Source organism: Papaver somniferum, chromosome 11, assembly GCF_003573695.1.
Source record: "Papaver somniferum cultivar HN1 chromosome 11, ASM357369v1, whole genome shotgun sequence".
NCBI classification, from domain to species: Eukaryota; Viridiplantae; Streptophyta; class Magnoliopsida; order Ranunculales; family Papaveraceae; genus Papaver; species Papaver somniferum.
Window position 1 is genome coordinate 31537440 of NC_039368.1, and position 23921 is coordinate 31561360.

Here is a 23921-nt window from a genome sequence, read left to right on the forward strand (position 1 = left end):
AGCATAATTTCGACCAAATAGGGTCTAATATATTGCGCAGGGCGCAAAACCTTAATTTATGCAAATTAGTTAGGTTCATGAGTTTTTTCTGAGTTGTCACAATTATTGATTGGATTGGATCTTGTGTACTTCCACAAAATTCCTGTTTTTACAGAGTGCAGTGTGCTTTCTGTCTGAACATTTCGTGCAATGGCCTTAACTTTGGTACTTGGAGATCAGAGCTACTCTACTGCGAGTGAACATAAATCCATCATGCCATACCGATATTAAGGATTCTGCCGGGGAACATAGCACAGGAAAATTACTCAGTGAGTCTTATGTAGGCGAAATGTCGATATTTACAGAGTGTTTGGGATGGTTGCTATATCCGCCAGTCTGGTTAAATTTCATGTAAATATATTGAACGGCTTAATAAGTATGTCAGTGGAGAGGTTGACACTCATGGCTCTGTTTCCTTACAGAGTGACGTCACATCAGATGTAAGGTTTTACAATTTTAACCCTAAGCTAAAAACCACCGTCAACACCCTTTTAGACGATTTTCATTGACCCCCATTGATATTGTAATTATAGAGATCCCTTCATATACAAACTAAATAAATTGTAACTTTTCATTTTTCTTCCAAACTGTTAATTTTCCTGTTAAGTTAGACATGTGCATCCAAGTGTAGCCACAGATAGTCGAATATTGTTACTCATGAATGTTATCAGGTTGGAGATGTACCGAGATCATCTTTACGACGTTCTTAAAGCGTGCTTCGTTAACAAAAAAAAAATTGAGCTACGCAGGGAATAGCCGTTGACTATGAATCTGATGTGTTTGTTATGATGGGTTCATTTTTATGTACGAGAATTGTGATGTATATAGATTCAAAGAACTAATCTTGTGGAGCAGAGACAAGTCCATTTTTGTGCACACTCTTCTGAAGAGTGTATATTTGACATGTTAATTTAATTAGTTGAATGGATGGCCCATTACCATCTATGTATAGAATCTCGACCCCAGTTACATAACTCCCAGAATTATATCAGTGGTGGAGATAAAAATATCGCGTATGCACTTGTTAGAAAGTGGACACACAATCAAAGTCTTTGAAGATAATGTTTTATTTATCGGTATTAGAGCGTTTTGGTCAAGACGAATGTATTTCAGTTATCTATGACTTAAAATGGATGCACATGTGTGAATTAACATGGGAATTAACGGTTTTGAAAAAAATTAGGGTTGTGATGTAATTTCCACACGAGGGTCTTTGTATTATAAATAAATAATAGGGTATTCACAAAACCCAAAAGGATAAGACAACTTTTATGAGTGATAAAAATATTAAAGAAATTAGGGGCTACAATGAAATAATTGTATATGAGGTTCTTTATATTTCATATAATTGTCGTGGAGTTACCAAAATGGCACTTACAACAGCGTATACGTTAAGGGTATCCTCGCCAAAAAAAATGGCTCAATGAATAATGTTAACACTTATGGGTTGTATTGTGCGGTTTATCTATAGGATGTCAGTTCAGATTTGCAAAAAAAAAAAAAAAAAAATCAAGACAAAGCTCATAAGAGGATTTATTAATAAAGGCAACAAAAAGGAACGAGGGGGACTAGGCCAGAACCTCAAAAGAACAGAAGGGAAAAGATAAAGAAAATATGTTACAAGATATCGAAAACGAAATAAAGACAAACTTGATATATCAACTCTCAGCTGATCGGATAAAATCAGGGGGCTCGTCCCATCAATGAGATCGCATGGTTGCTCCCCACGTTGCTAATAAATCTGCCACCGCATTACCCTCTCTATAAATGTGAGAGTACCTAAACTGAATAGTCTATAAGAATTTCAAAGAAATTGTGGGGTGAATGGAGATGGGGTGTATACTTAGATTTATGAACTGGAAAACGAATTTATAAGGTTGTGTGTGATATGAGTTAATTTCATGGAGTTAATCTATCTTTCCATGTAAATGACGTGTTTTCCCTCATTTGATTTTTTTTTAAAGGCTATTTAGACTTTGGGTCCCGACTTTATGACCGGTTTTGAGTTTAGGTCCTAGCAAAATTTTAATTAGAGTTAAGGTCTCATGACTTAAGTTGACCGTCTTGACCGTTAAAAAAATAATTTTATTTTTAATTAAGTTATATTTGTTAACACCGTCAGTTAGTGTTGACACACGAGTTGCAGGTGAAATTTGAAAACACATCTAATACTTTGAGAAATAAAACCAAACACCTGATACCCATCAACTGAAACAACATTTAAGATCAACATCAAGTGTAAAACGAGCAGGTAATTCTACTACCGATGCTTCTACAAGCATATACACATCGCACAATACCCACTACTGTTAGAGCATTGCTCGACTGAACTCGCATGCGTTGCTATCTCAAGCATGTTTGTCAATGTTAGTGATCAAAACTATAAGTCTTGATTTCTAGTCTACTATAGCTAAGTCTCGGACTAGGATAGAAAGTGTAGTTGAGCTCAAGGACTTCATGGCAATTCATCATACAAGAAGAAGAACTACTCAAGGAACCGGTGGAACTTCTTGACAAAAAGGTATGTGAAGACTTGAAATTATCTGTCACACAAAAGTCTATCTACTATATCTCCTACTTCTTGAGACAAAAAGTCGTATGCTATATATAGACTTAGATTATACACATTTGGTATTTCAAGCCGGGTATACCTCGCCTATCTATATCTCGAAATATGTGTTAGTAAGCGTTTCTCTTCTACCATGTTTATCTTTACCTAGTGACGTAAGTCATGATATGTTTCAATCACTTTGAAAATTGCTTTGACGAGAAATAGTGTAACAACTATATAACATCCTCTAAGAATGTTTCAATGGTTGGAATGAGAGTTTAGATTACATAACCAATAATGGACATAAGTATTGTTGTGGAAACACATATGTGCATAAGTCCTATACCTTGAACCAAAGTTTGCGAACTTTGTTGATCAAGAGAAACCGGAAGAATGGCTTGTTGCCAAGACCGCGAACTCAGTCCGCGAACCGAACTTCTCATCCCGAGAAATTATGCTGGAGTTGACAAACTTGTTGCATGAGTACCAGTCCGCGAATCGGCTGAAAGTCTTTGCCGAGATTTTCTGCTGGAGTTTGTAAACTCTGCCCAGTTGCTTAAGTCCGCGAACCTAGTGTGCGAACTTAAGAAGGTTATATATCTGAAGATGATTTCTGAACTTAAACTTATAAAGATTAAGGAATGCAATTTGCAAACCGTGGCTATAAAGTTCATGAACCGATTCGAGTGAATCAAATCATCTTTGCTTCAATTGTGTCTTGTGTAGTACATAAGATTTCCTTGCAATTGAACAACTCTCTAACTAGTTCATTTGAGTCATTTGAACTAGTTATGGTGAATAAGAATATGGTTGGTATGAAATGCTCATACTGCTAACCTTTTGGTTAACTATTGTTGAACCAACAATGTACACGTTTGGGTACGGTTAACAAACCTAGAAGTATGCAGTTCATTTGCGTATAACAAGCTAAGTTCTCGATCCAACGGTTGAGAAATATTAGCTTGAATCTAAATCAGGTTTTCATCTAACGGTGGATATTGTTTGCTTTGTGACCAAGGCGAAACCCTGATTTGAAAGACTATATAAGGGGACATCTAGCAACTCTGCAAAACTAATCCTCACACCTCACGCGTGATACTAGTTGGCGTGCTAGAGTCGTTTCTCCTTTAACCTTTGGTTTTCTTCTTCGAAAACCAGGTTAACGACTTAAAGACTTCATTGGGATTGTGAAGCCATACCGATACTAATTTTATCGTAGTTGTGTGATCTGATCTTGCACCTTCTATCATACGAGTGCAATCAGATTGATTGGCTTGAGATTAATATCTCCGATAGGCAAGATATAAAAAGTAATCACATACATTTTTGTCTCATTGTTTGTGATTCCACAACATCTTGTTCCGCTACCATACGATTAAGATTGTTGTGAGGTGATTGATTTATCTAGGATGTTCTTCGGGAATATAAGACCGGATTATCAATTGGTTCCTGTTCACCTTGATTATTATCAAAAGACGGAACAAAAACTTTAGGGTTTTTCTGTGGGAGACAGATTGATCCTTTGATTGACTTGTCTGTGTGAGACAGGTTTGTTTATTATTAAAGCCTGTGATTTTGGGTCATAGCAACTCTTAGTTGTAGGTGAGATCAGCTAAGGGAATCAAGTGTGCAGTATCCTACTGGGATCATAGGAGTAGGTAGTACAACTGTACCTTGGATCAGTGGGATACTGATTGGGGTTCAACTATAGTCCAGTCCGAAGTTAGCTTGGAGTAGGCTAGTGTCTGTAGCGGCTTAATACAGTGTGTGTTCAGTCTGAACTAGTGATGTGTTTTTGAATGTTGTTGTAGTAATAAGATTCGTCCAAGACTTGTGAAAGCAGATTTTAGACTTAATTTTAAATAAAAAAATATAGGAAACTTAAGTAAAAGTGATTTGAAAAATATGGAGAAGACAGGGGCTATGGATTCCACTATACCAATATCAAAGTGATTCATATTTTCTAATTATAATTATGCAAATCCTTTATTCAAACTGATTCTTAATATTGCAAAAGTTGATTTTTTAGAAATAACAATTGTAAATCGAAAGTATGGGACATCAAAACCCTAGGCTAGCATGCTCCATCAATTAAAATAACAATTGTTTAACGAAAACCATTTTATCTATTTATTTATCAAGGCAAATAATCATATAATAATTGCATAAATTAAATAAAATAGAGATTACCACATTTCATTGGCGAAATAGCTTCCTCCGTCGCCCCAGAGGATGGGTTTAGCTCATTATTGTGTAAACTTGCTCAAAATATTGATTCATGCTCAAAATTTGTTTACAAAGATGAAATGGAGGGAAAATAATGAAAATCGGGTGTTTGCAACGTTTATAATTGTTGCAAAACACTGTTACAAAGAACAATAAAAAAGAACTGATGTTGTTGTATCTCTGCGACCCTCGTCTGATATCGTTGTCACTGTAGCATATAAGACTGCTCTATGTGCGTCTTATGTTCTTCGTGTTCTTGGTATATCAGCAGAAACAGAGTTCTGAAAACTCTTGATTCACGCCTCCTGAGCTCTCCTCTCGACCCCAAAATCTCGACTCCCCTCCAAAATTGTTTTTTTTGAATTTGAGAAGATGTCCTCCCCCTAATCCTGTACGGGTTTCCCTTTAGCACTTGCCTTATGGGGTGCAAATAGTGATTTTTGGGCGTAAATAGTAATTTTTCTGGGGTTTCTCCGGCACATTTTTGGGGTGCTTCCGGTGCATTTCTGGGGTGCCTTTAGTACTTTATCCCGGGGTCTAAAACACCACTTTTCGAGCCAATTTTTCCGCAAGAGCTTATTTCTCTATAAATACCTACAAAGACATAAAATAACAAAATAAATACAAAATGGAGCACTAACAATACATACAATTGAGACATATTAGACACATAAATGCGTCTATCAACACCCCCAAACTTATTATTTTCTAGTCCTCGAGCAAATCAAAACTACAAAATAAAAATGACTACACTTAGCACGTGCAGCAAGCCGTTAAACCGCTAGGTGGCCCTAGCGGCGGAGTGTTTTCTCCGGAGGGTTTACCAGAGGTGTACCCACAAAACATTTACTTCAAACCCTAGATATCTACGCAGAACCTTGGAAGGCACTAAAGAATCTCCTTGGTTGGCATACTCTCATTGACTACAGGAGGAAGTACCCTGATGCGAAATTCCAATTGATGTACACGAGATTGCACTCAGCATACTAAAATTCATATATAAGTAACAAAGCTCTACTCAGATAGTTTCTGTACATCATAAGCGGAGTCAACCAATCACATGGAAAGATTAAGAAGATGGATAAAGAGATGGTTAAAAGTGAACGGTGTTTCCCATATCTGTCTGAAGGCCTCTGCTAGGGTGAACCTATCCTAATGGACTGAGATACCGGTCTGACTAATATCAACACATCTGGCATATACAAGGGAACTAGTGGTCGATAAACCTAACTAAAGGTCAACACAACTGGCATATACAAGGGCATCAGTGGTCGACTTTATTGAATTTATTCCGGTTGGTCTAATGGTCTGGTCCCAATTTTTTTATTCATTTTTTTTTGTGTATCTCAATCACTCTATTCCACCCTAGAAAAGGTAACAACTTGAATCGTGTGCCCCACCAAATCACTTAAAAAAAATAAAAATAGAAGGATTAGGATTCAACGAGATATGGAGAAACTACCATGTTTTTTTTTAATTCTAATACCTGAGCTCTGTGCTTTTATGAATAGACTCTTTAGATGTTTCCATCTAATCAGATTGGTTCCTCAACTCCTATAACCAAGATGTTCCCATCCACTTAGATTGGTTAGTGCCAACCTTAATAAGAATAAATTTCTAGGCTCTGGAGTTTATTTATTGCAACTAAAAGTTAATAAAAAGTTTCTTCCCCACCCCAAACTTAAATCTAACATTGTCCTCAATGTTTCTAATGAAAGAGCAATACCAAACAGTAAAGTAACATGAGGAATTAGTAAAGAGAGAAATCAAAAACTAATATACAACATACAATCGCCTCGATGGTCAATCAAGGGTAAACAGGGTCCTCCAGAGGGACCTCCTCAATATCATCTGTAGGAAAGGGCTTTAAAAAAGGGTTTCAATCTCTGACCGTTAACCTTCGAAGAACTACTACCATCCGGTGTCTCGATCTCAACAGCTCTATGAGGAAAGACAGTGCGAACAATAAAAGGACCCGTCCACCGAGAACGTAACTTCCCAGGGAAAAGATGCAAGCGGGTATCATACAGAAAAACTTTTTGACCTGGAGAAAATGACTTTCTTAAGATATTTCTATCATACACAAGTTTAATTTTTTTCTTATACTCCTTAGCACTATCGTATGCATCTCTACGAATCTCTTCCAACTCATTGAGTTGCAGTTTCCTATGGGCTCCTTCCTTGTCGAGTGAAAAATTTAGCTGCTTAACAGCCCAATAAGCTCTATGTTCTAACTCAACAGGTAAGTGACATGCCTTGCCATTAACAATCCGATAAGGCGACATTCCAATGGGGGTCTTAAACGCAGTACGGTAAGCCTATAAGGCATCAGTAAGCCTAGACGACCAGTCTTTCCGATTAGGATTAACTGTTTTCTCTAATATACGTTTTATCTCCCTATTGGAAACTTCTACCTGACCACTAATCTATGGATGATACGGGGTAGATACCTTATGTGTAATACCATATTTTTCATCAAAAGCCTAAAAGGTCCATTACAAAAGTGCGACCCTCCATCACTAATTATAGCTCGCGGTGTACCAGAACGTGTAAGTATATTATTTTTCAAGAACTCAATCACAACCCTATGGTCATTGGTTTTACACGCAGCCGCATCAATCCACTTAGAGACATAGTCTACAGCGACAAGGATGTATAAGTTACCAAAATAATTAGGAAACGGACCCATAAAGTCAATACCCCACACGTCAAAGACCTCCACAACTAAAATAGGGTTCAAGGGCATCATGTTCCTACGGGAAATGGTTCCTAATTTCTGGCAACGTTCACAAGTCACACAATAACTGTGGGAGTCTTTAAAAAACGAAGGCCAATAGAATCCACACTGCAATATCTTAGCAGCAGTTTTCTTAGCACTAAAGTGACCCCCACAAGCATGATCATGACAAAAGGAAATAATACTAGACTGGTCACTCTCAGGTATACATCTCCTAATAATCTGGTATGGAAAATACTTAAAAAAATAAGGATCATCCCAAAAGAAGTGCTTAACCTCGGAAAAAAATCTAGAACTATCTTGTTTACCCCAATGTTGGGGTATTCGACCAGTAACAAGATAGTTCACTATATTCGCATACCAAGGTAATTGGGTAACAAAGAACAATTGTTCATCAGGAAAGCTATCCCTTATAGGAAGGGAATCATCAGTGGAACTAACAACTAGCCTAGACAAGTGGTCTGCTACAACATTTTCGGCACCCTTTTTGTCTCTAATGTCCGGAGAAAACTCTTACAACAAAAGGATCCACCTAATCAATCTAGGTTTTGTATCCTTCTTAGACAAAAGATATTTCAAAGCAGCATGATCAGTATATATGATGATCTTAGAACCTAAGAGATAGGGTCTAAACTTGTCTAAGGCAAACACAATGGCTAACAGTTCCTTCTCGGTAGTGGTATAGTTCAACTGGGTATCATTCAGAGTTTGCTAGCATAGTAAATCATATTAAAAAATTTGTTTTCTCGCTTACCTAGCACAACACCAATAGCATAATCTGAAGCATCACACATGATCTCAAAGGGTAGGTTCCAGTTGGGTGCCTGGACTATGGGGGCGGTAGTGAGTAAATTCTTAAGCTTCTCAAAAGCCTCTAAACAAGCATCATCAAATACAAACTTAACATCTTTTGCAAGCAAATTGAAAAGAGGTCTAGAAATTAGGCTAAAATCCTTAATGAATCGACAATAGAAACCTGCATGCCCTAAGAATGACCTAATATCTCTTACGGGTTTTGGGACCTATAAAGTCTTAATAAGGTCAACTTTGGCTTTATCTACCTCTATACCCTTAGAAGATATGATATGCCCTAAAACAATTCCTGAACGAACCATGAAGTGACATTTCTCCCAATTAAGCACTAAATTTTTTTTCATTACACCTAGTCAACACTAGTGACAAATGATGCAAGCACTCATCGAAAGACGAACCAAACAATGAAAAATCATCCATAAAGACCTCTAAGAACCGTTCTACCATGTCAGAAAATATGCTCATCATGCAACGCTGAAAAGTCGCAGGGGCATTACGAATCCCGAAAGGCATGCGTCTATACGGAAAGGTACCAAAGGGACAGGTAAAAGTGGATTTCTCCTGGTCTTCTGGGGCAATAACGATCTGATTATATCCAGAGTAGCCATCTAAAAAGCAGTAGTGACTATGTCCAGCTAATCTCTCTAGCATCTGGTCGATGAAGGGAAGGGGAAAGTGGTCCTTCCTAGTGACCTTGTTCAATTTCCTATAGTCAATACAAACACGCCAACCCGTGGTCACTCGGGTCGGGATTAACTCATTGTTATCATTCTGGACTACAGTAATACCGGATTTCTTGGGTACAACCTGAACGGGGATGACCCACTTACTGTCTGAAATGGGATAGATAATGCCTGTATCTAACAACTTAAGGACCTCGTTTCGAACTACCTCTTTCATATTAGGGTTTAGTCGACGTTTCATCTCCCTAGAAGTTTTCGTATCAGTCTCTAAATACATCTGATGCATACAAACAGTGGGACTTATACCCTTAATGTCAGCTATGGTCCATCCTAAAGCTTCCTTGTTGTTTTGAAGGACGGTTACTAGCCTACTTTCCTGGTCACTATCAAGACAAAAGAAATAATCACAGGTAAAGTCTCAGACGGGCCTAAAAACACATATTTCAGGGAATCTGGCAATGGTTTTAGGTCCAACTTAGGAGGCTCTTCTAACGAAGGAACTAGGGTAGACTTAGAAACTGGTAGTGGTTCGAACTTATGTTTCCATCCATTACTAGTATCTAACAAAGGGGTTGAATCTAACAAAGCATCCACCTCATTAATCACATTATCATCATCAAAATCAATCCCAAAGTGAGCTAGGCATTTCTCTAATGGATCCTCTAACAAAGTGTTTGGTAATGACTCCTCGACTAATGTTCCTATCATGTTCACCTCTTCTATGTTCGAGTCATCTAGTTCAGAGGGTAGCTTAATAATATTAAAAATGTTCAGCTCAATAGTCATATTACCAAAAGACAATTTCACAATACCATTTCGACAGTAGATGATCGCATTGGATGTAGCTAAAAACGGGTGACCTAAAATTACCGGTATCTGGTTCTCTGGGTCGGGGACAGGTTGGGTATCTAGGATAACAAAATCCAATGGATCAAAAACTTTTCAACCTCTATGAGAACATCCTCGATCACACCACGAGGAATTTTAACGGACCTATCAGCTAACTGAAGTGTCATCTAGGTAGGTTTCATCTCACCAAGTCCTAGCTTAAGGTACACATGATATGGTAGTAAGTTCACACTAGCTCCTAAGTCAAGCAACGCTTTCTCAAAACGGTATTTACCTATTGTGCAAGAAATGGTAGGGGACCCTGGGTCTTTATACTTAGGAGTAGTGGTATTCTGAATAATAGAACTCACCTGACTAGCTAGAAAGGCTTTCTTCTAGACATTAAGCTTTCGCTTTCGCGTACACATATCCTTGAGAAACTTGGCATAAGAGGGAATCTGCTTAACTGCATCTAGTAGTGGAAGGTTGATAGTTACCTTCTTAAAAACCTCCAATATATCATTAAAATTGGACTCCCTCTTAGTTGGAACAAGAAGCTGTGGGAATGGGGCTCTAGGGACAAAGTCGGGCTCAATATGACCCTCATTGGTCTCTTTAGAGACTCTATCATTCTCCTCAGTTTCTGGTTCAGAAGGGTGAACTACAGCATGTTCACTATCAGGCATGGAAACCTTGTTGTCTATCACTCTACCATTCCTAAGGGTTTTAATAGCATTCACATGATCAGATGGTCTTTCACCTATTTCATTAATTCCTCTAGAGTTGGGTTGAGTCTGACTAGGAAACTTACCTATTTATCTTAAATACTCATTTATCTAACTAACCTGGGTTCAACTCGGAAATAGCCTGAGAGTTAGCCTGACCTATTCTCTTATTTTCTTCTAAACCTTGAGCAACAGATTGCTGAAACTGCACAGTGTTACGAGTTAACAAAGCAAGAGACTCTTCTAAACTCATAATATTCTTATCCGAAGGGTTCTGAAACTGTGCCGGAGCTGAAGGATTCTTAGTATAGCCAAAACCTGGGGGAACCTGAGCGTTACTAGACTAACCTTGATTCTGGCCCTTGGACCAAGAATGGTTTGGATGGTTTCTCCAGCCAGGGTTATAGGTTTCTGAATATGGGTCAAACTTCTGTCGGTTATCAAACCTAGTGTTGTTATAAAGAGCATTGGCTTGCTCTTCAACAGCATGGCCTTCCCAAAAAGGCTCATTTCTTCCACTACCACTAGAATGACCTAACTCTAAGGTTTCTAACCTTTTGGCTATAGCTGCTATTTTGGCATCTGACTCATAAGATCCTTTTACCCTATTAACATTTCCTCTACTTAGAAGAATTGTTTTCTGTGGTTCCCTACTATTTTCCCATTGTTGGGTCTTATCCACGATTTCATTCAAAAATGTCATCGCTTCATCAACAGTTTTATTCTCAAACCCACCTGTGCATAAGGACTCAACCATGGTTGTTGTTGAATAATCTAAACCGTCGTAGAGGATCTGAACTAACCTAACCTTCTCCAAACCATGATGAGGGCATTGAGATATCAAGTCATTGAACCTTTCTAAGTACCTATATAAAGATTCTCCTTCTTGTTGGGAAAAAATACATATTTGTGTCCTAATAGACGATGTTTTATTCCTTGGAAAAAACTTATGTATAAAGGCAGAAGTAAGTTGGTCATAGGTTTCAATTGACTCAGAGTCCAAACTATACAGTCAAGATTTGGCTTTATCTTTTAAGGAAATGGGGAATAACCTAAGTTTCAACGCATCATCACTTAGGTTTTTAATTTTCAGAGTACTACAAACTTCGTCAAATTCCCTAACATGAAAATAGGGGTTCTCATTCTCCTTCCCTAAAAACATTGGGAGCATCGGTAAAGTCCCAGGTTTCAGTTCATAATTTGCCTCGGTTTCAGCTAACTTGATACAAGACAGATGAGAGGTCCTAGTTGGGTTTAGCAAAGCTTTCAAAGTTGTCATTTCTGGCACTACCAAAGGACTAGGAATAATAGGGGTACTATCCTCACAAAGAGAAAGATTCTCAAAACTGAAGTTTCCAAAAACGGGGCTCTCAAAAGAAGAGTCTTCGAGCTCCCCGCCTTCACAAGAAGAACTACTAGGTTTGTCACTAATCAAACGACCTAGAGTTTTTCTTTTCCAAGCCCGTTTAAAAACTTCGGGCATACACTAGAAAAACAAAATCAAAAAGAAAAGTCCTAAAAAGGAAGGGATATTCTATGCAAACACAAACAAGGCTGACTCCACCACAGCAAACCTACTGATTTCTAGCAAACAAAAAGCATGATGGCTCCACTTAGATTGTTTCTAGACCATCTTCTAATCCTTCGAACGAGAATTCGTTACAATTTAATCAAACCCCTCTGGAATCAATCCGAGTTAAAGTAAGTTGAATAGAGGCAAGGGAAGCTCGGTGGAGTTTTGATACCCAAGGCCTCACCGGTATTACAAGGCGGCGCAGTCACGCATTCAACTTACAGAAACCGTCAAGAACTTCGAAGTATGCTTAAAAGAGTAACCAATATTTTTCGAATAACTTTCCTGTTAAGCTCGTTACCCTATCGGTCTCGTTCTAGTCAAAATTTTAGCCTTAGGTTCGCGTTTGGTGTCATTTTCCTAAGGCGGGCAAGAAGAGAACGGTGATGAAATTCGAACCCTTATCTTGTATGTCCAGTCCTTGCCCTTTACTAGGAAATTAAAGCAGCCGTTTTCAAGTCCTCAACATATATGCATACGAAGGAAGACAGTAACTCGCTGACAGGGGATTCGCGAGTGTTTCGACAAACTTACCTCCCGTACCATACGGGGGATGAACCTTTGTAGTCGACTTGGTCCATGACTCCTATGTCATGTACGAACCCGAGGGGCCGAGGTGATATCGTAATCACCGTCCTTCTTTGCAAACAGTTTATATTTAAACTACCCTTCCGTAGGGTTTAAAAAATAATGTCCCAAAATTTAAAGTCCAAAGTCCAAAAATATAAAGTGCAAAAGAAAAAGAGAGTCTAAAAAATAAAAATCTACAAAAATAAAAATGTCTCTCTTTTTTTTTTCTCTCTCTTTTTTCTAAAAAAATAAAAAAATCTTCTTCTTTCGCTCCTTTCGCTTTGCCTTTTACTCGAAGTCTTTAAGTGTTCACCAAAAGCTTTGGCAAAATTTTCTTTCGCTCCAAATTCCGAATTCTGTAAGAAAAAGACAAAAACCCAAAAACGTAAAGAAGAACAAATAAAAATAAAAATCTAAAAACTCTAGCCTAAACACAAGTCCGCGTCGGCGGCGCCAAAAACTGATGTGTTTTTCAATGTTGTTGTAGTAATAAGATTCGTTCAAGACTTGTGAAAGCAGATTTTAGACTTAATTTTAGATAAAAAAATATAGGAAACTTAAATAAAAGTGATATGAAAAATATGGAGAAGACTGGGGCTATGGATTCCACTAATTACCAATATCAAAGTGATTTATATTTTCTAATTATAATTATGCAAATCCTTCATTCAAAATGATTCTTAATATTGCAAAAGTTGATTTTTTAGAAATAACAATTGTAAATCGAAAGTATGGGACATCAAAACCCTAGGCTAGCATGCTCCATCAATTGAAATAACAATTGTTTAACGAAAACCATTTTATCTATTTATTTATCAAGGCAAATAATCATATAATAATTGCATAAATTAAATAAAATAGAGATTACCACATTTCATTGGCGAAATAACTTCCTCCGTCGCCCCAGAGGATGGATTTAGCTCATTATTGTGTAAACTTTCTCAAAATATTGATTCATGCTCAAAATTTGTTTACAAAGATGAAATGGACGGAAAATAATGAAAATCGGGTGTTTGCAACGTTTATAATTGTTGCAAAACACTGTTACAAAGAACGATAAAAAAGAACTGATGTTGTTGTATCTCTGCGACCCTCGTCTGATATCGTTGTCACTGTAGCATATAAGACTGCTCTATGTGCGTCTTATGTTCTTCGTGTTCTTGGTGCATCAGCAGAAACAGAGTTCTGAAAACTCTTGATTCACTCCTCCTGAGCTCTCCTCTCGACCCCAAACTCTCGACTCCCCCCTATGTGATCCTAGGAACCTATTTATACATCTTTGCGACATTGAATCTCCCAAAATATCTTTATTTAATCCCATTATTTCTTTTATTCTCGAAAATATATTGTTTCCAAAAATCGTTTTCCTACGCGTCTGCAGCTGTATTTCTTTCCTTCTATACCTTGTTCACGCTCCAGAATATCGATCAACTCTTCCCAGCACGTGCAGTACATGTTTAAATTCCTCACAACTCGTGCAAGCTCATGTTTTTCCTCCAACTCCCTGTTTGGATTAAACCAAGTTATCCATCCAAATTTGATCGAATCAAACACCCATACTAGCTCTGTTAGGACATATCACAACTATCCACGATTGAATCACACAAAAACTCCTCCAAACATTCGATCGAAATTCTGCCAGTGAAGTGAAATGTCTTCCTGCCAAAATTGTTTTTTTTTTTAATTTGAGAAGAAGATGTCCTCCCCCTAATCATGTACGGGTTTCCCTTTAGCACTTGCCTTATGGGGTGTAAATAGTGATTTTTGGGCGTAAATAGTAATTTTTCTGGGGTTTCTCCGGCACATTTTTGGGGTGCTTCCGGTGCATTTCTTGGGTGCCTTTAGTACTTTATCCTGGGGTGTAAAACACCACTTTTCGAGCCAATTTTGCCGCAAGAGCTTATTTCTCTATAAATACCTACAAAGACATAAAATAACAAAATAAATACAAAATCGAGCACTAACAATACATACAATTGAGATATATTAGACACATAAATGCGTCTATCAACTAGGTCTCAGGGTTTTTCTGCATTTGCGGTTTCCTCGTTAACAAAAATTCTGGTGTTTGTATTATTTCTATTTCCGCATTATATTGTTTATCTTTATAATTGAAATAATACATGTTGTGCGTTGTAGATCATCAATTAGAATATCCAACCTTTGGTTGTTGATTTATATTGATTGATCCTTGGATATTGGTCTTTGGTACCATCCAAGTTATTCCTTGTGTTTGATTAAAGACTCGCTGATTTCTATTAGCTCGAGTAAATCAAAACAAGAGAGAGATATTAACTCCTTGAGATACTTTTACCTAGATTGAGTCTGACTGTCTAGTTGATTCTCTAGAAAGTATTTCGGAGTTAGTCCATATAGATTGCTAAGCGAAATATTGGGTGGTGTTCTTAGACCCTCGCCTTTTCAATTGGTATCAGAGCAGGCAAACACGTTCAAGACCTTACAAGTCTGTGTTTACAGCGATCTGACTCTATGGACAGTAGTGGTATCTCAATAAATGCACCACCAGATCCAGGGATTTCAGAATTCTCTTCCTGACTGATTTAATAAAATATGTAGAAGAAATTATATCTAAACCTCCATCGGGTTTAAAATCCCTTGAAGTGTTTTCAGGGCTTGAAAAGAAGCTCGGGAGCTTATTTCTTGATGTTGAGTTATACCTCCAGAAAGAGCAAGAATCTCTTGACAGGCTAAATCAAGTTATGATGAAAAATATTCATGTTGAGATTGATATTTATTTACTAATCAGTGAGAGCAATGCTCCTCCTCTGCGTAATCCAATTAGTTGTGATAAACTAAACGAATTATAAGAGGAGTTTAAATCTCAGTCATCTGAGTGTATCACCTCAAAGCATGAATTGATTCGTTGCTCAATTCCTGATACTTCCTATCAAGATAGTAGTATTGTATTCTTTTATGAAGAATCTAAGATGTCTCTTTTTATCAAAAGAGTTTCCCTTCGCAGTACTAAAAAATATCTGCAGAAACTGTTTTTTATAAGTTGGAAAACAAGAAATCAGAAACACAAATCTTTTTGGGTTCTCTTGAAGTTCTTTGATAGACTTATAGAAACAGTTCCTTGGGTGTTTCTCGACACTACAAGATTTAAGAGTTGTTGGAAAGAAACTCTTTCTTGGTTCCATGGTTAGCAAGACATTGTTCACCTCAACACAACTTGTTTGTATTGAAAGTGCATCCTCACCAAGAAATTCCCTGCTATGTATACGGTGAGGGAAGCACAACAACTGGGGCGCATAGATTATATTCGGTAAGGATGTAGAATTCAATTGGACTTTTCTAAAAAGGTATGTCTATAAACTTGAGCAATTTCTATGTTTTTATTACTTGCTTGAGTACTTATAATGATCCATGTACCTTGATTATCGTTCATTTCTACCTAACTTGATATGTGTTTAAGGTTCTTAAATATTTAGGTTTGAAAACATTGGTTCGGGATGTTTGGACTTCATGGTACACATTACAAGTATGCATAACATCATTTAAAACCAAAATCCAGGGGTTTAAGTTCGCAAACCTCGTCTGCATACTGCTCCAGGTTACGAAAATTCGTTTGCAAACCCGTATGCATACTTGACGTCGATATTCGGTAAACTTGTTTTGGACGTATATTCTTCGTCCGAACTCGGAATGACCTCATTCTTTTTGCACTCTCTTCCTATTTGAATTATATTAAAAATGGAGATGAGAAACCTTGAATTTGAATGATTTAAGATTGGTATTTGTCCTCACTCTTGTTTTTGAGTATTTTGCTCCGTTTCGTTGCACTTGTTCCACTTCTCTTGAAGTTGGACACTTGGATTCTTGGAGTACTACTCATATAAGATAATTTGTAGCTTTTACAAGAATGTTGTTGGAGAATAACAAAGAAGGAAGTTCAAGAATGGGCAGTAGTACGCATTACTATGGGATTCTTGAATGTTCACAATCATTTTATGTGAACTATGGTGCATGGTCGTTAATGACGTTGTATGTTCTTATTTGAAAATATTTTTACACGCCTTTGTTAGCTATTCTTGGTATAAATCCAGGCGAAAAAGATTGATTCTACTCTCAAAGGACAAATCATCTTATATGTGCATTACGAGTAGGAAACTTCTTGTGAGAATTTATTCTTCTTTTGAGAAGGATTACTAGAGTTTGGAATAGCCATTATTGTGATTACACATAGCTATGTCCAACGTTTTCATCTTCATGATTTTAGATTTATTTTTTTAAATTCTAAAACTGTTTGGAAGATGATTTTTGCAGTATTTAATCTTTTTGATTTTATATATTACAATTTGTTATGACAAATGTGTGTTTACGTCTGTAAACTTGATTGTCCCATACCTTGTCAAAAGTAAAGTCGTTTGTGATCGGTATTCATGTATTGATTAAAGAATGAATGAACTTTTGACAAATACAGATGTTAAGCCTATATGGTCAATTCTTTGATGGAAGATAGGTTAAAATCTTTTGTTTTCAAGGGTTATGTCTATTAATATCGTTATGCAAATAGTGATGGAAAATAGAATGAATCCTTGTGTATTCCGCAATATTGATCATCCCTGATCCATATTTTATGTATTATTGTGAGGCTCCGTAATGTATCTTATGTTGAGCACTATACAACCAAGTTGATTTTTTAGCTTAGTTGGTGTTCCGTGAGATATGTTATGTCGAGCATATTGAACTAAATTAATCATCTTGTTTGGTTATTTAGTTATTGCTCCGTAAGATTTCTTATGTCGAGCAAAACAAATGACAATTAAATTAATTACTTTTGTGATTAGTTTGGTTGTGTATTTCGATTAGATTAATTATGGGTTCTCTTGTAATTAATCTAGTTGAGTATTTTCGTGTCTCCATAAGTTCTCTTATGTTTAGCGTACAATCAATTGAATTGATCACCTCTTGTGTTTAATTTGATTGCGTATTCCGATTAAATTAAATATGGGTTTACTTGTGATTAATTTGATTGAGTTTTTGGATATAGAAAATCATTCTTATGATTTTTGGTGTCCAATAAAAATCCTTCTTTTTTTTTGAAATTAAGGTCGCTCTTGGTGTTCTTTCGGGAATGATATAAAATGGGGGAGAGTTCTTTTGAACTTGTGCTTAATGGTCATATCTTGAGGGGTGTGCGGATGTAGAATTTGAAAGTGGTTATCTTATATATTTAAACTCCTTGATGAATGTTATTAGATTAGGCTATATGATTGCATCTAAATTAGATGGTATGTATTTTTTCTTTTAGTCATGAAATGTCTCTTACGGAAATTTCATTATGATCCCGTTCTTGTACCTTTGCCAATTTTATTGACAAAAAGGGGGAGAATTAATATGTGGTTCACACTACAAATACATATGGTTTTCGGATCATTGTGTAAGGGGGAGTGGTTTCCATGTGAAATGGAGTATTGACTAAGGGGTAGTGATACATATCACCATAGTATTATTGTTGAAGTTGTGATACAATTGGACTTTGACACTGTGTAATAATACTATGACACTGTATAACAATGATCGAGACCGATGCTTTATCATTGTTATAGCTACGGATCTTCAACAACGGTGATGCTAAACTTACAACCTTTGGGATCATTGGAGTACTTGGAAGTGACGAAGATTTCGAGGAATGCTGAATATTAGACATGTGGAATAGGAGCTATTAAAGTTTATTTATCTTTTTTGTATTCCATATGTATTGATAGTTTTGTCACTAAAATTGACAAAGAGGGAGATTGTTAGAGCATTGCTCGGTTGAACTCGCATGCGTTGCTATCTCAAGCATGTTTGTCATGTTAGTGATCAAAACTATAAGTCTTGATTTCTAGTCTGCTATAGCTAAGTCTCGGACTAGGATAGAAAGTGTAGTTGAGATCAAGGACTTCATGACGATTCATCATACAAGAAGAAGAACTACTCAAGGAACCGGTGGAACTTCTTGACAAAAAGGTATGTGAAGACTTGAACTTATCTGTCACTCAAAAGTCTATCTACTCTATCTTCTACTTCTTGAGACAAAAAGTCATATGCTATATATAGACTTAGATAATACACATTTGGTATTTCGAGCCGAGCATACCTCGCCTATCTATATCTCGAAATATGTGTTGGTAAGCGTTTCGCTTCGACCATGTTTATATTTACCTAGTGACGTAAGTCATGATATGTTTCAATCACTTTGAAAATTACTTTGACGAGAAATGGTGTAACAACTATATAACGTCCTCTAATAATGTTTCAATGGTTGGTATGAGAGTTTAGATTACATAACCAATGATGGATATAAGTATTGTTATGGAAACACATATGTGCATAAGTCCTATCCCTTGAACCAAAGTTTGTGAACTTTGTTAATCAAAAGAAACCGGAAGAATGGCTTGTTGCCAAGACCGCGAACTCAGTCCGCGAACTGTTGAACTTCTCATCCCGAGAAATTCTGCTAGAGTTGACAAACTTGTTGCGTGAGTACCAGTCCGCGAACCCAGTCCTCGAACCGGCGGAAAGTCTTTGCCGAGATTTTCTGCTGGATTTTGTAAACTCTGCCCGGTTGCATAAGTCCGCGAACCTAGTGTGCGATCTTAAGAAGGTTATATATCTGAAGATGATTTCTGAACTTAAACTTATAAAGACTAAGGAATGCAATTTCCAAACCGTGGCTATAAAGTTCATGAACCAATTTGAGTGAATCAAATCATCTTTGCTTCAATTGTGTCTTGTGTAGTACATAAGATTTCCTTGCAATTGAAAAACTCTCTAACTAGTTTATTTGAGTCATTTGAACTAGCTATGGTGAAGAAGAATATGGTTGGTATGAAATGCTCATATGGCTAACCTTTTGGTTAACTATTGTTGAACCAACAATGTACACGTTTGGGTACGGTTAACAAACCTAGAAGCGTGCAGTTCATTTGCGTATAACAAGCTAAGTTTTCGATCTAACGGTTGAGAAATATTAACTTGAATCTAAATCAGGTTTTCATCTAACGGTGGATATTGTTTGCTTTGTGACCAAGGAGAAACCCTGATTTGAAAGACTATATAAGGGGACATCTAGCAACTATGCAAAACTAATCCACACACCTCACGTGTGATACTAGTTTGCGTGCTAGAGTCGTTTCTCCTTTAACCTTTGGTTTTCTTTTTCTAAAACCAAGTTAACGACTTAAAGATTTCATTGGGATTGTGAAGCCAGACCGATACTACTTTTATCGTAGTTGTGTGATCTGATCTTGCATATTCTATCGTACGAGTACAATCAAATTGATTGGCTTGAGATTAATATCTCCGATAGGAAAGATATAAAAAGTAGTCACAAACATCTTCGTCTCATTGTTTGTGATTCCGAAACATCTTGTTTCACTACCATACGATTAAGATTGTTGTGAGGTGATTGATTTATCTAGGCTGTTATTTTGGAATATAAGACCGGATTATCAATTGGTTCATGTTCACCTTGATTATTATCAAAAGACGGAACAAAAGATTTAGGGTTTTTCTGTGGGAGATAGATTGATCCTTTGATTGACTTGTCTGTGTGAGACAGATTTGTTTATTGTTAAAGCCTGCGATTTTTGGTCGTAGCAACTCTTAATTGTGGATGAGATCAGCTAAGGGAATCAAGTGCGCAGTATCCTGATGGGATCAGAGGCGTAGGGAGTACAATTGTACCTGGATCGGTGGGAGACTGATTGGGGTTCAACTACAGTGCAGTCCGAAGTTAGCTTGGAGTAGGCTAGTGTCTGTAGCGGCTTAATACAGTGTGTCTTCAATCTGGACTAGGTCCCGGGGTTTTTATGCATTTGCAGTTTCCTCGTTAACAAAATTTCTGGTGTCTGTGTTATTTTTATTTCCGCATTATATTGTTTATCTTTATAATTGAAATAATACAGGTTGTGCGTTGTAGATCATCAATTAGAATATCCAACCTTTGGTTGTTGATTTACATTGATTGATCCTTGGATATTGGTCATTGGTACCATCCAAGTTATTCCTTGTGTTTGATTAAAGACTCGTTGATTTCTATTAGCTCGAGTAAATCAAAACAAGAGAGAGATATTAACTCCTAGAGATACTTTTACCTAGATTGATTCTGACTGTCTAGTTGATTCTCTAGAAAGTATTTCGGAGTTAGTCCATACAGATTAATATTGGGTGGTGTTGTTAGACCCCCGCTTTTTCAACTACTAATACAAGTATACAAACTCCAACCACAGAAAATGATAGCAATTTTATTCAGAAACTACAAGGGACGAAGATGAAGGTACATCTCAATCGCGTAATACCGTTTACGTCTTGACCCAACTGCATTAGTATCCATATTTTAATATCATCCAATCTATTAAGCCAATTTTGAACAACATCTTCGATAATAATCGCGACATCAATTTCTTCATCACCATCATCATCGGATTGCCCAATCACATAACCCCTAATTTTTTTCACTAGTGTTTGTACCGTGTATAAAGCACACGAAACTCCCATTAATCAATCCCGTAAAGAAGACTCTGGAAGTTTCCATAAGTCTTGTTTCCCAAGTTGCTTGTATATCAAGTTTACATCAGAGTTAGGGTTACATAACACTATAAATACATGTATCCTAAACCCTAAGAGTATATGGAATTTTAGGTTAGCTAATCCGGAGAAAACTCTTGTATCCTATAATCAATATAATATTTCTCTGTTCCTCTGTGGATGTAGGAAACACTTGCCGAACCACGTTAAATTCGTCTCTTTGTTCATCTTTAATTCGTTTCTTAACCCTAATCGCATCATCATCATCAAATCATCGTGTTTAGTGTCTAAAAGTAATTTTGCACCAACATCTTTTGGCGCCGACTAAGGGGATTCGTGTAAAACGATCGTGTTTTTCCATTGAGGTAGGTGCGTCAAAAATCTTAAAATCAAGCACGAGTTCCATGCAAAATCAGCAACAAAAAAAGAAAAAAAAAGTTAGGGTTCAGAAAAACTGTTGCGAAAATGAAGAAACTGTTATAAAACATATGAATAAAGCGTTGCAAGAGTCCTTGATCCATTCACAACGACGTCTATTATAGCACGAACTCTTCATGAAAACTTTATTTCGTGCATAACTTCTTCGTTTTAAGTCTGAATTGAGTGATTTTTGGCTCGCTAGAATCGTCTTTCGATTCCCTACAACATGGTAACAAAAATTCCAGTATTCGAGAAGCTTTTATATGCACTTGAGCAGCAACATGATCGAGTTCGAGGTTCGTGGATAGTGACATGATCGAGTTTGAGATGAGGATTGCTTAGACCCTTCAATATTTAGCCTTGCATCACATCGCAAACACCTAAATCCTCACCTTGCACGTGAGCACATAAATCTTGCTCTCATTGCAAGCATAAAATATCGCCTTGCACGCGAGTATAAAGACTTGCACCTTGGCAATCATAAAGTCTCGTCTCGACCACGAGTCGAAAGCCCGATGTTGGTCCACACAAAGTCCCTTCTTGGCACGAGCCCAATGCCCGATATTGGTCCAAAGACTCGTACTCAACACAAGCAATACAACCATCATGCCCGAGCAGCGAGTGCTACATCCTTGTTACGTTGCAAGAAAAAAGCCTTGCCCCAGTCGCAAGCACGCACACTACATACCTCTCAAAACTCGACTAGCACTCGAGCATCACAAGTCCACTATGTGGAAAAAAGTCTCGCCTAGCACGTGAGCAAATTTGTTGCAGGTAATTACAGTTGGGGGCGTCTTCGTAATTTCTCTACAAACGCCTGGGGGCGAGTTTCATCATCAACGATCGATGCAAAAGGAAAAACAAATTTCTTAACCACCAACAAGTTGGAGGTTAAGAGGGGGCGATGTTTGTACCGTGTACAAAGCACACGGAACGCCCATTAATCAAGCCCGCTAATCATGCCCGTAAAGAAGACTCCAGAAGTTTTTCCAGAAGTCTTGTTGCCCAAGTTGCTTGTATATCAAGTTTACATCAGAATTAGGGTTACATAACACTATAAATACATGTATCCTAAACCCTAAGAGTATATGGAATTTTAGGTTTGCTAATCCGGAGAAAACTCTTGTATCCTACAATCAATATAATATTTCTCTGTTCCTCCGTGGATGTAGGCAACACTTGCCGAACCACGTTAAATTCGTCTATTTGTTCATCTTTAATTCGTTTCTTAACCCTAATCGCATCATCATCATCATCATCATCATCAAATCATCGTGTTTAGTGCCTAAAAGTAATTTTGGGTACAAACAAGTAATAACACCTAATTCCTTCAAAGGGGTCTCAAAATCCTCATCCAAGTATCTAACTCCATCATTAGATACCCAATTGGATCGAACACTTATATTCCCACTTTGTATGGTTATTCAACTTTCCATCTCCACCGTCTAAGGTTTCTTCTGTAATGCGGTAAAAGTTCTAATCTTTGATGATTTAGGATCTTTAAGAAAATGAGAAGGACGATGATATTGGAAATTGTTCTGCGCATTATTGTGATGATTTATCCCTTGTTGTTTTGTTTTTCTACTTAGATAACACTCATACCTGGATCGATGCTCGTCTGAAACATCAAAAGCAGTAACTTTTAATAGAGTAAAAAGGGACAGAGTTAGTAAATAAAACGAATCCAAGATTTTAGTTGGTCATTTCCATATATAACAAACATTTATAACTGTCAACACGGTCAACTCAAGTCCTGAGACCCAAACTCTAATTAAAAAATTTCCAGAACCCAAACTCAAAGCCGGTCACAAAGTCGGAACCCAAAGTCTGAATATCCCAACAAAAAAAATCATGAAATTTTAGGTCCATTCATAGAAAAGCGTGGACTAAAATATGTATTTAACTTCGCTGCATGGAAAATATTTACTTGCATCCCCATGATACCGATTTCATGGGATATATTTTCCAGGGAATTGTTTCCTTTCTCCCGAATCAGACACAACATTAGTTTAAACTAACTCAAGAAGTACTCATCATTTCTTATTAAAAACTTATTACATTCAAATGATTAAACACTATAGAAAAAATCAAGGGTTATTTTGTTTTTGGTACTCAGGTTTTGTCCAATTTTTGAGTTTGGTCTAACATTTGTCCAGCTTGGTGTTTGGTACATGGAAATCACGTTGACCCGGGTTGACCATCTTATATGTTGACTTCT

At 37.1% G+C, this 23921-nt stretch overlaps 1 pseudogene; it reads left to right on the top strand.

Annotated features, from left to right (window-relative positions):
* The first annotated feature begins 11417 nt into the window (after positions 1 to 11417).
* On the top strand, positions 11418 to 11517 carry LOC113325481 (annotated as a pseudogene).
* Positions 11518 to 23921: the final 12404 nt, after the last annotated feature.